The 17,407-nt window shown below is 41.3% G+C and overlaps 1 protein-coding gene across 14 annotated transcripts in view; it reads left to right on the top strand.

The window, feature by feature from the left end:
* The first annotated feature begins 7,442 nt into the window (after window positions 1-7,442).
* sorbs2a (sorbin and SH3 domain containing 2a) overlaps window positions 7,443-17,407 on the top strand; it is a 51,412-nt gene continuing 41,447 nt past the window's right edge. For all 14 annotated transcript variants that reach the window (XM_076727871.1, XM_076727875.1, XM_076727868.1 and 11 more), the window contains exons 1-2: window positions 7,443-7,995; window positions 14,123-14,312. The gene's annotated coding sequence lies outside the window, so the exon portion shown is untranslated. The remainder of the gene's footprint in view (window positions 7,996-14,122; window positions 14,313-17,407) is intronic.

Genomic DNA, 17,407 nt, shown 5'->3' with positions numbered 1-17,407 from the left:
GCTACAGACCATAAATTCAGGTGAGTTCAGTGGGCCAGCTGTTACTGGACTGAGTTTTTGATTCATGAGTCATGCTTAGCTGCACTTTCTAAACACGTTTTTTCACATTCATCCAACAGAAGTCAATACTCAGAATGATTTCAAAACGTTAATTATATTAAGTTATACATGAGGCGGGCACGATTAAATCACCATGTACTGCAATCCACTGCAATACCTCTGTAATGAAAACTTCTTTTGACAAGCTTCAAAGGTTTTAGTCTGATTTTTTTCACAGAAGAGTTACATCCTGGCACCTTTTTAGAATATGTGTTAAGAGACAAAGATGATAGCTGATGGCATCCTTATTTTCTGAACACACCGACAAGTCTCCACATTTCCAAAACTAACAAGACGCCTCCAAACCTGCGAATGTGTGTGTCTTCACACAAAACACACGGCAGTGTGAACCTGAAGGTTTCACAAAGCCCTTGCGAACACACAGCTGGCATATCCACCAGTTGTTTGCAGACACTCTTACTTTGAGTCACATCACTTTTCATTCTTTCCCACATACTGTTTGTTCACACTCTGATTTCACTACCTCACAGTTCATTATTTTCCAACGTCTCTTCTTTCACCAGATCTTACTCTTCACCTCTGTTTCGATCTTGTCTTTTCTATGTTATTCGAGTCTCATCTCTCCTCCTGCTCTTCCAGTGAGCAATTTGGCAGACACTGCATCAGCATCCAGCTATGCAACATTTCATCAGCCTCAACACCACTTATCAATTCACTTAGCAGTCACACAGCAAAGGCCTGGCTTACTGACATCAGTGAAGGGTACTGAGGTGGATGAAGTGCAGAGTAATATTAGGAACACGTTCTATAGAGACTGTCTATCAGTAATTGTGTTTGAAAGACAAACGTGGGACACATGAAGAGGTATGTTGCATAACCAGCATGAGCTACACTGCCTTCGCTCCATGCCCTGATAAGGAAAAGCAGAGAGGTGCAGGAGGTTGAGAGCGCCAAGAGTCAGATTAGGTGTTTCAATATAGGGTGGAGCGGTAGATTTACTGTACTGTATGCAGGTATCACACTGATCACAGTACTGAAATGATGCAAATGATTAGACATGATTACTTAAACATGAAGTGTGATTGAAATGTGACTGTGTTCAGCGATGCTAGCTGCTCTGTGAGGCTGCACAGAGGTGGTATGAGCTGACGTCAGGATGCATACGCGCACACTGACGATGCCTCCTTTATGATGCTTAGGCAATATAACGCTTATTAAAAATCTTAGATTGGTGTTAGCATGCTAACATTTGCTAGCTAGCACATGATACAAAATAGAGCTGAGGATGGTGGGAATGTCATTAGTTTTGCAAGTGTTCGGTCATACATCAAAGCAGTATTATTAGTTATCACAGGTCATCACAATTCACATAAATTTCATGGCAATCTATCCAGTAATTGTTCCGACATTTCAGACAAAACCTCATGGTGGCATTTTTTTTTTTCTTCAAAGTAATCTGATTACCTGACGAAGGCATGTTGAATGCTGAAGAAATTTAATGGTGTGCATCCCTAATATCTGGCTGACAGTGAAACGTTTGGTTTACATTTCTCATCAAGCACATTTTTATGAAGTTATTGCAACACAGATTCCATGGCATGTAAGAGCTCTCAGGTAATAACACAGTCAGAAATTCAATAACATCTAGTGCAGCCTTACACTTTGGCTAATTTTAAGCAGGAGAGATAGGTAGAGAAATTAGCACTCTGGTAGCCTGAAAGCATCCTCATGTCCTGCTATTGTAATTGCAGAGTTTGACTCATGTTCATTACTGCCTCTGCTGGTGTGAGCAGCCTCTGAATGCTTGACAGCTGCTGACTCCTCATGTGAGGAGAGAAAAACACCACGGCTTGCCTTATCCTGTGCTACACAGATGTGCTGAACCTGGAATATTGTCACTAATTTGAAAGCAGCTGACAATGTCAGCTTGGCAGCTTGAAAAGGAGAGTCTAGTCAGTTTGAGGAAACTGAAAACCTGACTGACAGATGACGAAGTCTGTGTCTGTTTTACAGTGTTATACATGCAGGAGGTATTAGCTATGCTGTGCTTTTTGTACAGGACAGCTGCCACTGCATTAATGATTTCTTGACATTGAAGAGCAGAAAAACTCATCAAAAGGGTTTATAGGAATGGAATTTGGGGGCAATAGAGCCGAAACAATGAGCTAAAAAGCCTAAAAAGCCTAAAAAGCCTAAAAAGCCGTGCAGCTTTGTAGATCTCAGTGGTAACTCTCTGTGGCTTTGACCCTTTATACATTAAACATCATCTGATCCATTGTTATTATAGATAATATTGAAAAAGCTCATGCAGACCAAAGGTAGACCCTCTCAGGAACGTGAACCAACTCGGTAGACTATTAAACCAGCTAAAGCAGCAAATTCATTTGGAAAAGCAATTTACTTCTACATCTCCCTCCAGTCTCACTCTTCCAAACATCCTCAGCACTATTGGATTATCAGTAATTTAAAAGTATTAAAAAACAAGTCTTCAGTGGTTACCTTCAACACATATTCAGACTTTGAGTTATTGAATACTGCAGAAAGTTAGCACATTATTTATTATATAATATGAATGGTTGTGCATATTTTTCAGTGCAGGCTGTTGCAAAACTTTATTTCCATTCATTCCAGCAATAAAATAAAAATGATTCATGCCCAGCATTTTGTCTCTGTATACTTTTCATTTATATTGCGTTGCTATTATGCAACAAGCTCATCTTCTGTCAGCTATAGATGTTTTAGACATCAACGGGAAATGAGCTTAAGCAGTATAATGTGAATGTTTGGTCTATATCTATATGTATGTCTACATCTTCATTTTTAAGGATGTATTCAAGTCATAAAAAGCAATGTCACACAGTGAAGATTCCCATGAGGTAATCATGTCTAGACAGGTAGACAAATGATGATGTCAACTTGTATAAGCTCAGATTTAGCCTATGACTCTTATCTTGCGTCTCTGCTCCTCTGTGTCCTTCAGTGTGTCATTTATTATTCTGTTATCCGTCATCTTCTTCATCTTCCACCATTTTTCTCGTTTCTGTTCCGTCAGCTTCTCCCCAACATCTGTCATAACACTGCAGCGTCAGCATTTATATGCAAAATGAAGAGTCATGAGTGACACTGGCATTTTCACTGGGGACTGGTGACTCTTTTTGATTGATATTGCACAGTCGGAAGGCAGAGGCCAGGGTGAGCGTTGGGTTAGATGAAGTGCAATTTGTATTTTGGTGTTTGAGTGATGGTCGGTTGGCAGAATTCTGCACTTTGTTCTCTTCAATCCACCACTATAAGGTGGGGATTGACGCTGTTAAAACTGCAGCAGCCAGTGATGCTTCATTTTAATAAATCTTTGGCCAACAGCAATTAGTGAAGTTAGAGGAGTCGAATAAGAAAATGTAGCAACAATATTAGCAGAAGGTCAAGGATATAATTGCACTTTCTGACCCTGCTAAAGAGAGAGATGATGCGGGACTCTCCATCAGCAGCCCTGTTCTCTCACAGATTTGATTTGACATTTCACCTGGTCAGCTCTTAGACATCAAAGCGAGTCTGGAATGTGAGTGGAAGTGGCATGATGTCACTGCCAGACAATGTCCTCATGCACTCATATGCCATCCACTCATTCAGCACCACTGTGCTACTTTAACACTGGCCAGACAAGTGAACCTCAGTATCAGCTGTTCCAAATGCGGATCTCTTTGGAAAGCAACAGTGGAAAGATATGAGACAGTGCCACTGCTCAGATAATAGAGTTATTTTCTCACAAGGTCCATGTGCCAGCCCACTCTCCTTTATTGCAGGCTATTCTAAGAGAGGCCGTGCGGGTGTGGTGGTAGTATATGTAAGGGCTTGGACATTAGATAATTGCAGATGAGGATAGGTAGCGGCAGCCATAAAAGCATGACACATGGTTGATGATGTCACGCCCTCTAAGATAAGGTTCATGTTGCTGTCCAAAAAGGGAAATACTATCATGGGAAGCATTATTGCATATTTGCATTTGGATGGAGGTCTGGCACAGATTCAGACACATTGTGTGGATTGTAATGTAGTGTTTTTGGTTTTTTTTTACTGTGGTCAGCTCTATCCAAGGCCAGCTTTCAGACTTCACTCACGTCAACACCTGACTCCCTGAGATGAATGTTGCACAGTGGTGGCAGCTCACTACCTCTGCTTAAAGGCCATTCTCGGCTCTCAGATGGCGTAGGGAAGGATTCCTGTGACTATATGTAGTGACACAGTCCTGGAGGCCTGGCTACCCTGGTTGTCTATTTGGTCACAGCAGTGGCATGATGCTACAGCTAGCAATGCACGTCTGTCGGTCCATTGGTCTGTTCACCATTTGGCTAACTATTGGACAGTTTGCCATTATGCTTTGTATATTCATTCATTCATGGTTGTGAGCAGCTGCTTATGACTAAATACCTGCAAACTTAAAATGAATGACAGTCACAGCTGTACTTTGTGTTTACTGATAATTAGCGAATGTAAGCATGAAAACACACATCACATCCAGTATTGTAATATATAATTATACCTGCTAATCTTCAACATATTTGCCTTGTTATTGTGAGCATGTTAGCATTTAGCTCAAAGCACCACGGAGCCTAAGTATAACCTCACAGGCTGTACACTCTTCTGCACAGCTCAATAAACAATCGTTGCAGATACGTGCGTAAAATGGAAGGAAATACACCTGAAGGGCAAAAATTACACTTTGAGTTGTGGTTACGCACATGATTAAAATAGAAACAGATCTGTTCTGTCAACATGCATGAGACAGACGACAGAAAAACGTGTCTTAAGTGCCTCCTGCGCAGACACATCAGTCTTGTTCTATACTGTGCCATAATGCCCTAAGCTCCGCCCTCAGCATGTCTGCACCTGTATCACCAGTGGACCACTGCATACCAGACATAATGTATCGTCATCATCCTCCCTGGTCCCGTCAGAATGAATTGGTAAGACCATGTCTGCGGATAACATGCCACCTATAAAAAGACACCTACTTGACAACACTAAGATTCAGTAAGGGCTGCCTATACTGCACAAGAGCTGGTGATAAAAGACCAAATACATGCATGCATACGCGCACACACACTCACAGATGTGGTCTTGTTGACGCTTCAGAAAGGTCAGCTATCAATAACAGTCTAAATTTGTACACCTGTACTGTTGGCAGAGGAAAGGGCTCTTTATGCATGTGTTAACAAAATAACACTGCAGCTTTAATTCTGCTGAATCGTGGTTTGTCGTATGTACGAAAGGTTTTATTTACAACTAGGATGACATGTTAATTAACCGCAATAAGGAGTTTCATCATCTTGCAGCATTAAACAGTAAAGCATGGTTCATAATATTCAATGTACTAAAACATCTGACAGGAAAATCAATTAGAAATATAATTAGAGTCAATGTATATTTTACATAAACAGAAAACCAGGTAATGAAGGAATGAAGATGCTTTAGCATTGCACGTTATGCTGCTGTTTAGTTGATGACATGAGCTAGCTTAGCACAAAGCCATAGAGCTGAAAAGGTGAACACATACAATAGAGTGGACACTACTGCGAGGGCTCAGAAAGGATTGTATTTGTCATGCATTTACATATGAATTGATGCATTCCTTCAGTGTCATTTTCACAAGGTGAAATATCTTTGCTTTGTGGCTGATTCCATATCAACTCACTAGACCATCTCTAACAGCCCTCACAAGGCTTTAAGAATTCATGAGCAACACGGCTTTTGCTTTTCCATCCATGTCTGATATTGCACTAAGACTCCACATTTGAAATTAGTGCAAAAGATAGAGGGATAAATTGATTTTGTTGTGAACCTGTTGGTTCATCTGCTTCTCCAAGTGCACCAGAGTGTACACATAGGGCGGGCTGCTCCTGCTATTTCCTGTCAAACAAAATCAAAACAATGTGATAAGCAATGGCTGTGTTTTCTGCTATGGTCACAGGACACCGAGCATTGACTATAAAGGACTACCATCCAGTCTGTAAATAATTTAACAGCTTGGTGTGTGTGAGAGAGGGGGAGAATCCCCCAGTTAAGCCATCAAATATCAAGACACGGTCCAGTTGCTTTGCTTAATAAAGACAGAGTTAAAACAAATACAGTTTTGTTACAGGGCAGCACTCAGAGAGACAAAACCATAACTCAGTTTCTGGCATTTACCAAATAAGAGCGGAGGAGCTCGCAGCAGAAGTGTCACTTTTAATTTCAAATGTTGTGTGTTAAAACTGACACCATGTCATTGCTGATATAAATCCACACCTATCAGAGTTTAACACTTTCAGATCAATACCGGATTTTGCTGCCACAGAACGATGTCACCTGTGAACTGAAAGATCAGCTCTTGCAGTGTTTGAAGGATTTGTTGTGTAGATGCAGCGCGATGATTAATGATTGCTAGAAGCTAACTACACACTCATTTATCCACAGCACAACACTGTAGTTATAGGCTGCTAGAATTTATCATTTATATTCACTAAAAAAATCACACCAGGGAACAAATAAAAAAAAACTTCTTCTTCTTTTTTTTTTTTTTTTTTGTAGTTTACAAGGAAGTCAAGGTAAGTGCCCACAAACAAAATGTCTACTATCTCCTAATGTGCCTGATAATAAAGAACTTGAGTAGTTTAAATATCTTGTTTTTACCACCATCCTACATAAGAGTTTATTTGTAAAAACAGATAAAAGCCATTCTTAAAACGAATAAATCAACACTAGTTTGATTGATATTCCCCTGAAAGGTTTAGATTTAGATTTAGGAAAACTAATCAAAACACAAACCCTTCACATGCTCCAGAAAATCTCTGTTCAGTATTAGCTCGCAATTGTAGGTTACAGTATATTATAAGGATAATGCAAATGTATGTATTATTTTGGCTCATAATGGAGGGTTAACTTAAGCTTCTTTTTCAACTCTACAATTTGAAACCTTGTCCTCAAAACACATATTAGGTCTACATCAAACGGGTCAGAAGACCAATTCTACAAGGAAGTCAAGCTATAACTTGTTATTTATATTTAGCTCAGCATTTCCCTTTACACACTCTGATGACACCTTGATATGCTGCCAGGGACACACTCGCAAATGTTGGCATAGCTCTGTCTTATTCCTAGCACGGGTCTGTGGATCACCCTCTAAGCCTGGCTATATTATTATGATGTTCTAGCCATTAACACAGCCTATAGCCTCCATAAACTTCCAGCCCCTCATGGCTGGAGTCAGTCTTTTGTGCGTTTCTGATGCAGATCGGACGGTAAAGGGGCACTTTCCTGTTAGCAGTGAGCTGCACTCAGGCCCAGCGTCCCAGTGTCCTCTCCGCGAGCTACTGATTGAACCGCGGGCGTTGCCATGGCTACACGGAGACCCAATGAGAAGCTCGCGGTGGACTGTTGCTGAATGAACATAACAGAGGCCATTTTGCGCACAAAGCTACGGCATCATTCAATAATCATAAAAACGGAAACGGGAGGCAGGTTCAGTCCATTTCTGGACCGACGCGAGGAGAGCCGGGAGAGCAGTGTGGGACCGCGGCGCGACTGGCGCTTGTACTCAAAAAAACAGCAAAACGGCATGCGGTAACTAATTGTGCCGCCTCTTCCGTGGAGGTTCGCGTCGTGAGGAAAGGGGACGGGAACGCTTCACCGCATTGGTATCCGAGCCACAGTGACCCCCGAGAGAGGGAGCAGCCTTTAGTGAGCTGACCCACACCGGCGACATCCATGCGCGTCGAAAAACAGGTGTACGGTTTCATCACACGGACACCGCACTAGCTTCCGAGCCGTTGTAGCTCGCCTTGTTTGACTGTGTGTGCACTTGTGCGCTTGTTCGAGTGAGGACTTTTCACATGGAACCGGCCGCTTACCTGACGGTTTGTTGCGGAATTAGTCGACCGGGGCGACAGTCGTTGTAAGGTAAGATACACACACACACACATACACACACACACGCATACACACTATCAGCAGTGCTGTGAAGAGCTAATATCTTCGCCTTCCGCGCCGATTTAGCGGCTGCGGCGGGTCTGAACAACAGCTGAATTTCGTGCAGTTTATACGAGGTAAACAGGCTATTTTGAGTTGTTTTTAAGTGCGTTACAAGCAACTATGACCCTGTAGTTTTAATCGAAGTGACCAAGGCAAATGAATCAGCTCATCCGGGATGCGGGAAGGTCGCTACTAAAGTGCATTCCAGTGGATTGCTGTTTCCAGGGCATTAAAGGAAGACGTGGTCAGAGCTGGGAGGATGTTAAATACTCAAACCGTAAGCTTTTAAAACGTGGAGAAAAAGAAATATTCCTTAACATTAGTCAGCCTAACACTGTCAGCATGAGAGGCGTTCAACAACAAGCAGGATGCTTGGTGGTAATAAGCATGAATTGAGATATCCATGTTTAACCTACATCCCAAATGCTTTGGATAATCCCTATTGTTAGCATGCACTTCTGCAGTGCTGTACAGTATTTTATGTATTATCATGGAAAAACTAAAATACAGTGCGGTTAATTTGATCTGTTATCTACCCTGACTCTTCAGCCATTACAGAAAATAGGAGTTTTCTATTGTGCCCTGTAGAGTTACTTGTTATATGGTACCAACACTAACCCACCACTGCTGTGCATTTGCTACACCTCATGAGGATGGTGTATTATGAAGGCCCATGCCTCACATGGGCACTGTGAAGTCAATATTGACCTACAGTTTTTCCATCATCCCTTCTACCAGTGTGTTTGTTGCATTCACCTGCTATTAAAGTCTCTCATCAGTCAAACCAGTGGGGCTCTGACTCCTGAGTGCTTCTGCAGCGGTGCATTTTATGTTGTGTTTTAAGACTAATCAGTTGCCTGTGTTTTATCCTGGATCTGATAGAAAGCAGTAAGGAACAGTCAGCCCCTGTGTTTCATTGGTGCTATCTGCTAACGGTATAAAGGGATGATGTAATGAAGAAAAAAAAAGGACAGCAGCAATAGATGGTATCTATAAGACCCATTTGAATGCAGTTCGAACAGGCAGAGTGGGGAGGTGTCCAGGATGCACAAAGTGTAACCCTATCACTCCGGGAACCTCATACTGCGCCCAGCGTGGACTACCTGGCCTGTGTGCGTGTGTGTGTGTGTGTGTGGGCTTAACTGGATGCTATCTTTGATGGAGGACTTTATGTGTTTCTGTGAAGGCATACTTGGGTCTGGAGTAGAGGAAGCGACATAGCAGGATGCAACATGACAAGCAACAGTTGGCTGCTATCCGTCTCATGGGAGGCTGCTACACCAATAAACAGTCTCTCACAGAGGCTTAAATATACACACTTAATGGACGATCATAGCATTTTGACTTGATTGATGAGGCAGAGAGTATGTCTCTGTTAGCGTTAACTCGGTTGCACCTGCCAGTTTAGAGTTACTGAGAGAGACTGTGTGTGTGTGTGTGTGTGTGTGCGTGTGTGTGTGTGTGTCTGAGAGTGAGAGGCACAGGGAGAGAGGGGAGGAAAGGGGATCAAGGCAGGTCATCAGGGAATAGGAGAATGTGACACATTTTCTCCCGAAAGTACAGAATGTAAAAGGAGGTTACAACCCGTAGCTCGCTCTCTCTGTCACTCTGTCTTCGTCTTTCTCTGTCTCACACCCTCAAACACACTTCTTTTTGATTCTCCTTTGTCTGTTTACTTCCTTGTTTTGTTGCCCTCTCATTTTTCCTGGGGTGTGTTTTGTTCCTTCATCATCCCCTCTTTCTGCTGCTTCAGAAGCTGATGTCATGGCTCAAGTGATGTATGAAAGGCTCGCCTAATTCCTCGTCTCTCTGATAACAGGGGCCGCCTGCAGGCCATGCTTTCTCCCTGAGCTCTCCGGATGACCAAGCTTTTTGATGATGGGGACTTTTTAACTAAACTGCAGAGCCAGTTTATATTTGTTGTCAGCGTTCGTCATTTGATTGGGATGATCAGTGATTGTAGGTTGGTTTGAGCCAAAAATGCCACAGTAATTTTGAATGTATATATTGATTGATAAGGTAGTTATTAAGAATTCCACTATAAAGTATATACAAACATCATATTGTGGGAAAACTAATATCAAGCCAATTGTCCATTAATTATTTAAGTAAGGATAGAATAATAACATCTACATATAATTATATATTGCTTTATGCTACTGTTATAATTGCAATACCTAACAATGAACACTAGGGGAAGCACCTCATGTGCCACACACGGCAGTACTGATACATATGCTTTTACAGTGATTAGATGTGGAGAGATAAATTTTCAGTGAAGAGAGAAAAGGAGGATACTAGTGAAAGTGCATATTGATAAAGAAAGTTCACATTGTTTTTGCATGCTCTCATTTAAATTGTCTTAAAGGTGATAAAAAAAATACCCTGAACTTTTAGACAACCAAGTCCTGCAGCGGTGGGTTAGTTTTACTTAAATATTAGCAAAAATGCAGTGACAAATTGGAGCTGTTTTCAGTGTTTCCATGTTTTACCAGAGCATCTTAAAACTCAGAAATGTATAGGTGATGAAATATGTTAATACAAAAAAAGTTCTTCCCAGCCAGGATGGATCCGTATTTTTTATTGTTGTATTTTATATTTATCCTGCCATATAAATACTAATTCAGTCTAGTGAATTTTGATTTATTCATTTCAGCTGTAAGAGGAATTTAAAAAAAGGCTCCATGTAGTTGAGGATCGAGACATGCTTTAAACCGATTAGTGACACGACACAGAGGAATTAAGTTGTCTGTCCTGCTAAGCTAGGATAAAGAGTAGAGACTACCTTGAGTACACAGGTAGTTCAGAATTAGCAAATGCAGTCTGTTGAGTTTCATATTTTGTTAGACAGGTGTTTGCTGCCCGGGGCTGGTGAATGTAAAAACACATGCAGAATTATTATGGCACTGGATTTCTGTTCATTAGAAACAAAAACACATGCAGCGCCTTATTTTTTTGCTACTGTACTAGCCAGCCCAAAAAGAGATCTACATAGGCAATTCTGAAAGCTCTTAAATGTCTTGTCTGCAGGATTTAGGGGGATCTATTGGCAGAAATGTAATATAATATTTGCAGGTATGTTTTCATTAGCATATAATCACTTGAAAATAACAACAGTTGTATTTTCATCAACTTAAAATGAGCCCTTTATATCTACAAGGTCCTCATCCACGAAGTTCAGCATGTTTCACTGTCATGTTACAGTAGGCCAGAATAGAGAGCCTTTATCGTTGTTTGCGTTTTTAGTCAGCACCGTAGAAGGTGAAACGTGGTGATGTGTCCAGCTAGATATCACTAAATTCTGAACACTGGACCTTTCAGTACAGCTATATCCTGTGTTGCAACCTAATGCAATTGCATTTAATTCTTAAGTATTTAAAATATGTAATGGGTTAAAGTAAAATGTGACCATCTGATTGTTGTGCTGCACAAGCTTTTTGTAGAAATCAGTGACTGCCTTAGCTGTACTCTGTCCTGTACATCAGGCCTTAAACCTGTTGAGATTATGGTTACCTGGTTTGAAATGTATTAGGTGTATTAGGTTACTTGTTCTTGATTTGCATCTAAATATCGTGTATTAACCATATCAACACAAAATACAGTGAGTTCTGAGCTCTTATTCCTGTGCATCATGTGTTGTTTCAAAGCAACATTGGCACTGGCTCTGTTGAACGATATCTTCCTGGACATATTTTCCCGTTTTTGATCTGTTCTCAGGTTTAAGTGTTTTCCAGTAAGTGACACTTACTAATGTGTACATGCACAGCTCTTCTGCTTTTTATAACTTGCCACTTACTTAACTGGGAATGGCAGGGCCTTGCAGGAGCTGATAATGAATTAGGTGTTGAAACTGTACGGGTGAGACCATGTCGACGCAGCCACTGTAGTCCGGAGTGGCTCATAGGTCAAAGTGTCTGTGTGTTTGAGTGTGAGTGTGTGTCAGTCACTATAAAAATAGTTTGCTCTGGTACTTTAATGAGATCATTCCTAAGCTGCTGGTGTGTAATGCTGGGTTTAATTGCTTTTATGAACCATTTCTTCACTTGCAAAACTTGGTAGGAGATGCTTATCAAAGTTGCATTTTGGTTTTAATGCATGAGGGATGCGATCCAGAACTGAAAACTTACAACCGTCAAACGTTAGATACAGTCGCCGATGCTTGTTCACATGTTGCTGGAGGTCCTGTCGGTCATCTTTTGTAAGGCCTTGGGTAGATTAAAGGATAATGTCTGAAGTAAATAGATAATGATTAGAACAGAGGACTAAACTCAAGTGCTTTGGCCTTTCAGTGATTTATTGGTCTCCTGATACTCCCCTGATTTTGGCCAAGAGGTTACATCATTAGCACCTGTCAGTTGTCAGCTTTTCACCATACCTCCTTGATCCTTGGCACGTGACCAGAAATTTCTGGGGCCCAGCTGCTGTTTGATCATGTCTGCTAACACACCAGTCACTGTATTGGGCTGTGGGAACCCCAAGGTCTGGAGCTTGAGTGTTTGGGGGGGACGTAGTTGTTACGGGAGTGCTGCTTATCACTGGAGCGGTGTAGATGGGATTTTTACATTACCACTTCATCATTTACACGATGACAGCGGACACAGATAGTGCTGATCCAGGACAACTCAACTAAGTCCAGCCATGTTTGATTTAAAGGTTGGCAGCATGTTGACAGTTGGCTGAGGTTGCTCATGACTTCAGTGTTTTAGCTTTGTGGATTTATATGCTTAATGTGTTGACCCTTACAAACTTATTGTTTTTGATACACCTGCGCCAATGGGTCCATTTCAGCTGTAGACCAACAGGCTGTGGACTAAGCTGATGCCATAGATAGACCACAGTTGTTTTGGCTGTTTTTCGCAGGGAAAATAAGTCATCATTCAGCAGTCTTATCAATATTCACTTGCCACTAATCAAGCTGCATTACCATAAGTTAATGGATTGCCTTTGTAGCAACAGCTGAACTCTTCCTGAACCCTACTACCCAGTAATTTGTTAGTTGTTGATTTTTGTGCCTGTTTTGTTTATTGTCGAGTGTCGGTGCGAAGGGAGGGGGGTGATCCAAAAAAGCATATTGCACAGTAGCTGCCTGGTTGGTTTTAGGTAACCAGGCTCTAAATATGAGATGCTAATAGCAGTAGTTACATCATCATTCTGGGAATAGCAGGGAGTCTAGGGTCTAGAGGTGGTTCTGGCTGACCTCTCTGCTGTGTATATTCAGCCTGTGTGTGTGTGGTCATTTCCAAAAATATTCATTCCCATATGGATTACACAGCAGTTAAGATTATTAATGACACAGGTGAGTGGACACATTATTAGTCGATGTATTTACAGCCTGATGTGACACTGACCACATGTGGTTTACTTGCAATAAAATGAAAAAGAGTTGGTGCGTCTGCATCTACATTTACACATCTCCGAGTGACCCTTCTTCACAGACAATCAAAGTGTCAGCCATGGAGAATGAGAAAATGTCTCATGTGAAAACAGTTTGACACTCCTGTCAGTTTGTGTGTGGAGAAATCCACTTTACATAGCCCCACACTGATGACAATGGTTACTGCGTGGCGTTGAAACCCTGGAGGAGAGGTGGGCGTGTGGAGGCTCTCCAACACTCCTCTGTCTGCTCACTCCCGCTTCTGTCTTAACCCTACTTCATTTAACCATGCATATGTTTTCAGAGGTGTACCCACCTGATAAATTTTGTACCATATAATGACAGTGTATATGTGACTGTATTGTTGTTTGCACAGTATGTGAATGGGTGTCTAGATATAGTCTGTCTTGTGCATGGGTGTGTGTGTGTGCATGCTGTGTGTTATGCATGCATGCAAACATGTGTGCCTGTGGTAAAATAGAGATAGTCAGGCCTGTCACTTAGCCCCCACCCATATTCACTGGGGGGTAACTTTCCAGTCTCATAGACGAGCATGCCTGAGTCTGAAAATAGCCGTATCTGATCACTGCTTCACCCAAACAGGGAACTCTCTTTCTCTGTCACTCCCTCTCTTTGCCTCGCTAACTTTCTCCTCGTTTCTGTCGTCTCTGTGCTTCCCAGGCATTAAACAGGGTAAGACCTGGGAATAAAGCTTGACCAGGAGGAGAGACTTATCCTGAGCAGAGGGAAGAGGAAGGAAACATCAAATCAGAATATAAGAAGATAAAGTGGAAGGAAAAGGCTCTTGGGTTCGCAGCTCACCTATACCTGACTCTTCCTAGCACGTCTCCAGTCTTTTGGTTTTATGACGGTAAGAGTTGAATTTTCTCTGCTTGATGGACAGCTGCACCTGCACTCAGGTTGAGAGGTCAGGCTTTTGGGGTTAAATGTCACAAAAGATAATCAGACTGCATGGCTCCATTTCATAAGTAGATAATGTGCTCGTGTGCATTATTATGCCAAAACACAGAGAACATTATTTCTTAAACTCTAGTGTTTAAAAATGCATTGAAGATTTGGTGTTATGGATTGACAAAAAAATAATAAATAGAGTATTTCAAAAATCCCTTGAATGATTTACATACATCTGTGTTTAAAAAATGGCTTTTACGTCACCTCTCAGACCACTCAAGCCGATGATATAAAGCTCTCTGCTCATTTCTGATGTTTCTTACTTGGTATGAACACGTTGATGCTTTAAAGGGAATGCAAATTAAAAGAGATGTGAATAGATTTTACAATCCAAACACCAAAAAGGGATTGTATTTATCTTTCCTGCCAAAACCCACAATTATATACTGAGAGGAGAATTTTTGTCTTTTGTGACAGTGGACAGGGGAAATGGTGTCAAATGAAACAGTGGCTGCTACCGCGGCCACCTCAGAAATAGCACCAGAAAATAACTTAGATTACAGTTTTGTGGATTGGAAAGTTTTATACAAAAACCCTAGAAGACACATTGTGGCTTGAGAAAAAAACATAAACTGAAAAAGGAAAGTTGAAATGAATTGGACATACAACAGAAATCCACCTGTTGAACTTCATCTTAGATTTTTGTATTTCGATAGACTCAAATGTGGAGAAATGTTTTGCTTCAGTCCCCAAAAACTTTCCCTTTACCTGCTCATAATTTGGCCCCAGAATCTCATTTCTCTCCCTGTGTCCCTTTTACATACTTCGTCTCTTGTTACACACTTTTTCATGGTCTCCTCTTTCCCACTCAACAAAAGCCATGCACCAATCCCTCCATTAGGCCAGTCTCAGAGGTGTTGTGGAATGTCACCTTGACCCCTTGGGTACACAGTAAGGGGTGGTTCCCAGCCTTGGTTCGTAGCACGGGTTCGCTTGGTTCCCTCTCCCCCAGACTTTACATACAGTGAGACACTGTGTCTGCTCCCTGCACACGTCACAGTGCACCCCATTTTTCCATGGTACATGTGACATTACTGATACATGTAAATGATTCCTTCCAGTCCACTAAAACTCTACACTGCTCCTGTAAAAACCTTTTGGCTAGACATAAGCTGCATTATGTGGGACAGAGATGGCTTGATTACTTCGCTGGATTTGTGTCATCTATCATGTGTAAATCAGGTTTGACCATCGATTTATGTACTTATATGTCTAAGTACAGAAAGTTTTGGCAACGTGTGTTCTGCAAATCAGGGAGCTTAGCAGGGCAGTACAGAAAATCTATTGTTTTACTTTCAGCAGCTTTAAAACTATAATTCTCTTGTTACTGTGACTCCGCTTTGACCTCCTCTTCCTCATTCCTTCCTGATACTGGGTATTTGTTTAACAGCTGATGTACAAAAGAGCAAAGACATTCAAAAGTTGCCTTTACAGGATAACAGCACAATAACACGAGGGTGTTGAATTACGTATGTGAATACGCGATGTTCTCGATTTCTCTGTCTGCCACGCAAAATACCTCTTACAGATGCCTTTGGTATTTACACAAATACTTAAAATACTGGTTCACACTTACTGTCATTAGTTGCAGTATTGCTCATTACCGTTAACATCAACAAACTCTGTAAGAGGAAGGAGGTTTTTGGAGCTCGTTACAGTGTTGTTCAATGGCCGACATGGAAGGTAGAAACATTCCTGAAGCTAAAATCAGTAGAACTGTTCAGGACAATCTGGAAGTGCCGTTCAGCCCACACACAAACAAAAAGTCTGATCGTTTTGAATCTTATGCTTAGCGACTGAGATAAAGACATAAACAGTCACCTCTCTGAGATATTTAATGAGTAATATTTCCTCATGCCTTACATCCAGAGTGCACAAAGATTCCTCAGATGGATTTTCCAGATGATCCAGACCACCTTAGAGGGTAACGGGTCTTGTCTAATGGCAGTAAATATAGCACCTCTGCTAATCAAGTTCCTCTTATCTTCATGCTCAACACTTAACACCGGTACCTGGGGAATCCAGACTATGTATGGGGAATGTAATCTTAGCCACAGCTGATAGCCGTTCTGTTTCAGCGTACCCCTCGCGTCAAATGACAGACTGTTTTCAAGATATCTTGTTTCTTTTCGAGATCAGATTTTGATAATGTTATAAAAGAATAGCTTACAAAGTCTTTACTAAACATTTTCTAAACTGTTTAAAATGTCATTTTCAGCTCATTTTCTTTTTAAGGTATCAGATCTTTCTACAAGATAGCTATGTTGTTCTTCAGACACTCATTTCTTCCTGTTGAGGTTCAATGACCCACAAGGCTTCTTCACTGTCATGCTATGTTTTTCACAGAACGAACTTACACACAAGAGTGATTAATAACAAGTGTTTACAAAGAATTTAGTGAATAAGTGTAAAGGGAGAAATATGTGAACATAACGTGAAAATAACATGACAAATCACACACATGAAAAATCACAATTATTAAAGTCTTTGCCAGTCAAAGTGAAATAAGCATGGGACCTTTTTTGACGCTGCTCCTCAGAGGCTCTGAATCAGAATTCTTAAAATCCAAACAGTGTCCAGCCCTGGGTCGCTGTGGCATTTACCTGCCATGGATCTCACAAAGCTAATCATCTCCATGGCATTTTTACAAATGGCTGCTTTTGGTCCTTTGATAGAGCCAGTGCTCAATATTTTGTGAGCATAGGAAAGTTTTAGCATTACAGTTGAGTTCTTGGATCGCTCCAGTCACAGTCGACGACTGGACTGAAAACTTATCTGGTACTTTGATTAATTTTTCTGTACCTGATTTATGTAGGGACTTGCTGAAAAAACTCTGCTGCAGTGCACTGGCTTGCCATTACAGAAAGCTATCATTTGTGATGCTAATCCTTCCAGTAGCTGTGAAATCCATCATGGAAACTGGTGTTAAGTTGTGAACTCTGTGTGCACATGGAGAGCATTGTAGTGTCCGCACACTGTGTATACAGTGAAACA

The sequence above is a fragment of the Chaetodon auriga genome, chromosome 4 (genome assembly GCF_051107435.1).
Source record: "Chaetodon auriga isolate fChaAug3 chromosome 4, fChaAug3.hap1, whole genome shotgun sequence".
NCBI lineage: Eukaryota > Metazoa > Chordata > Actinopteri > Chaetodontiformes > Chaetodontidae > Chaetodon > Chaetodon auriga.
Note: the sequence above shows the minus strand (reverse complement) of the source record. Positions and strands in the feature narration are given on the sequence as shown.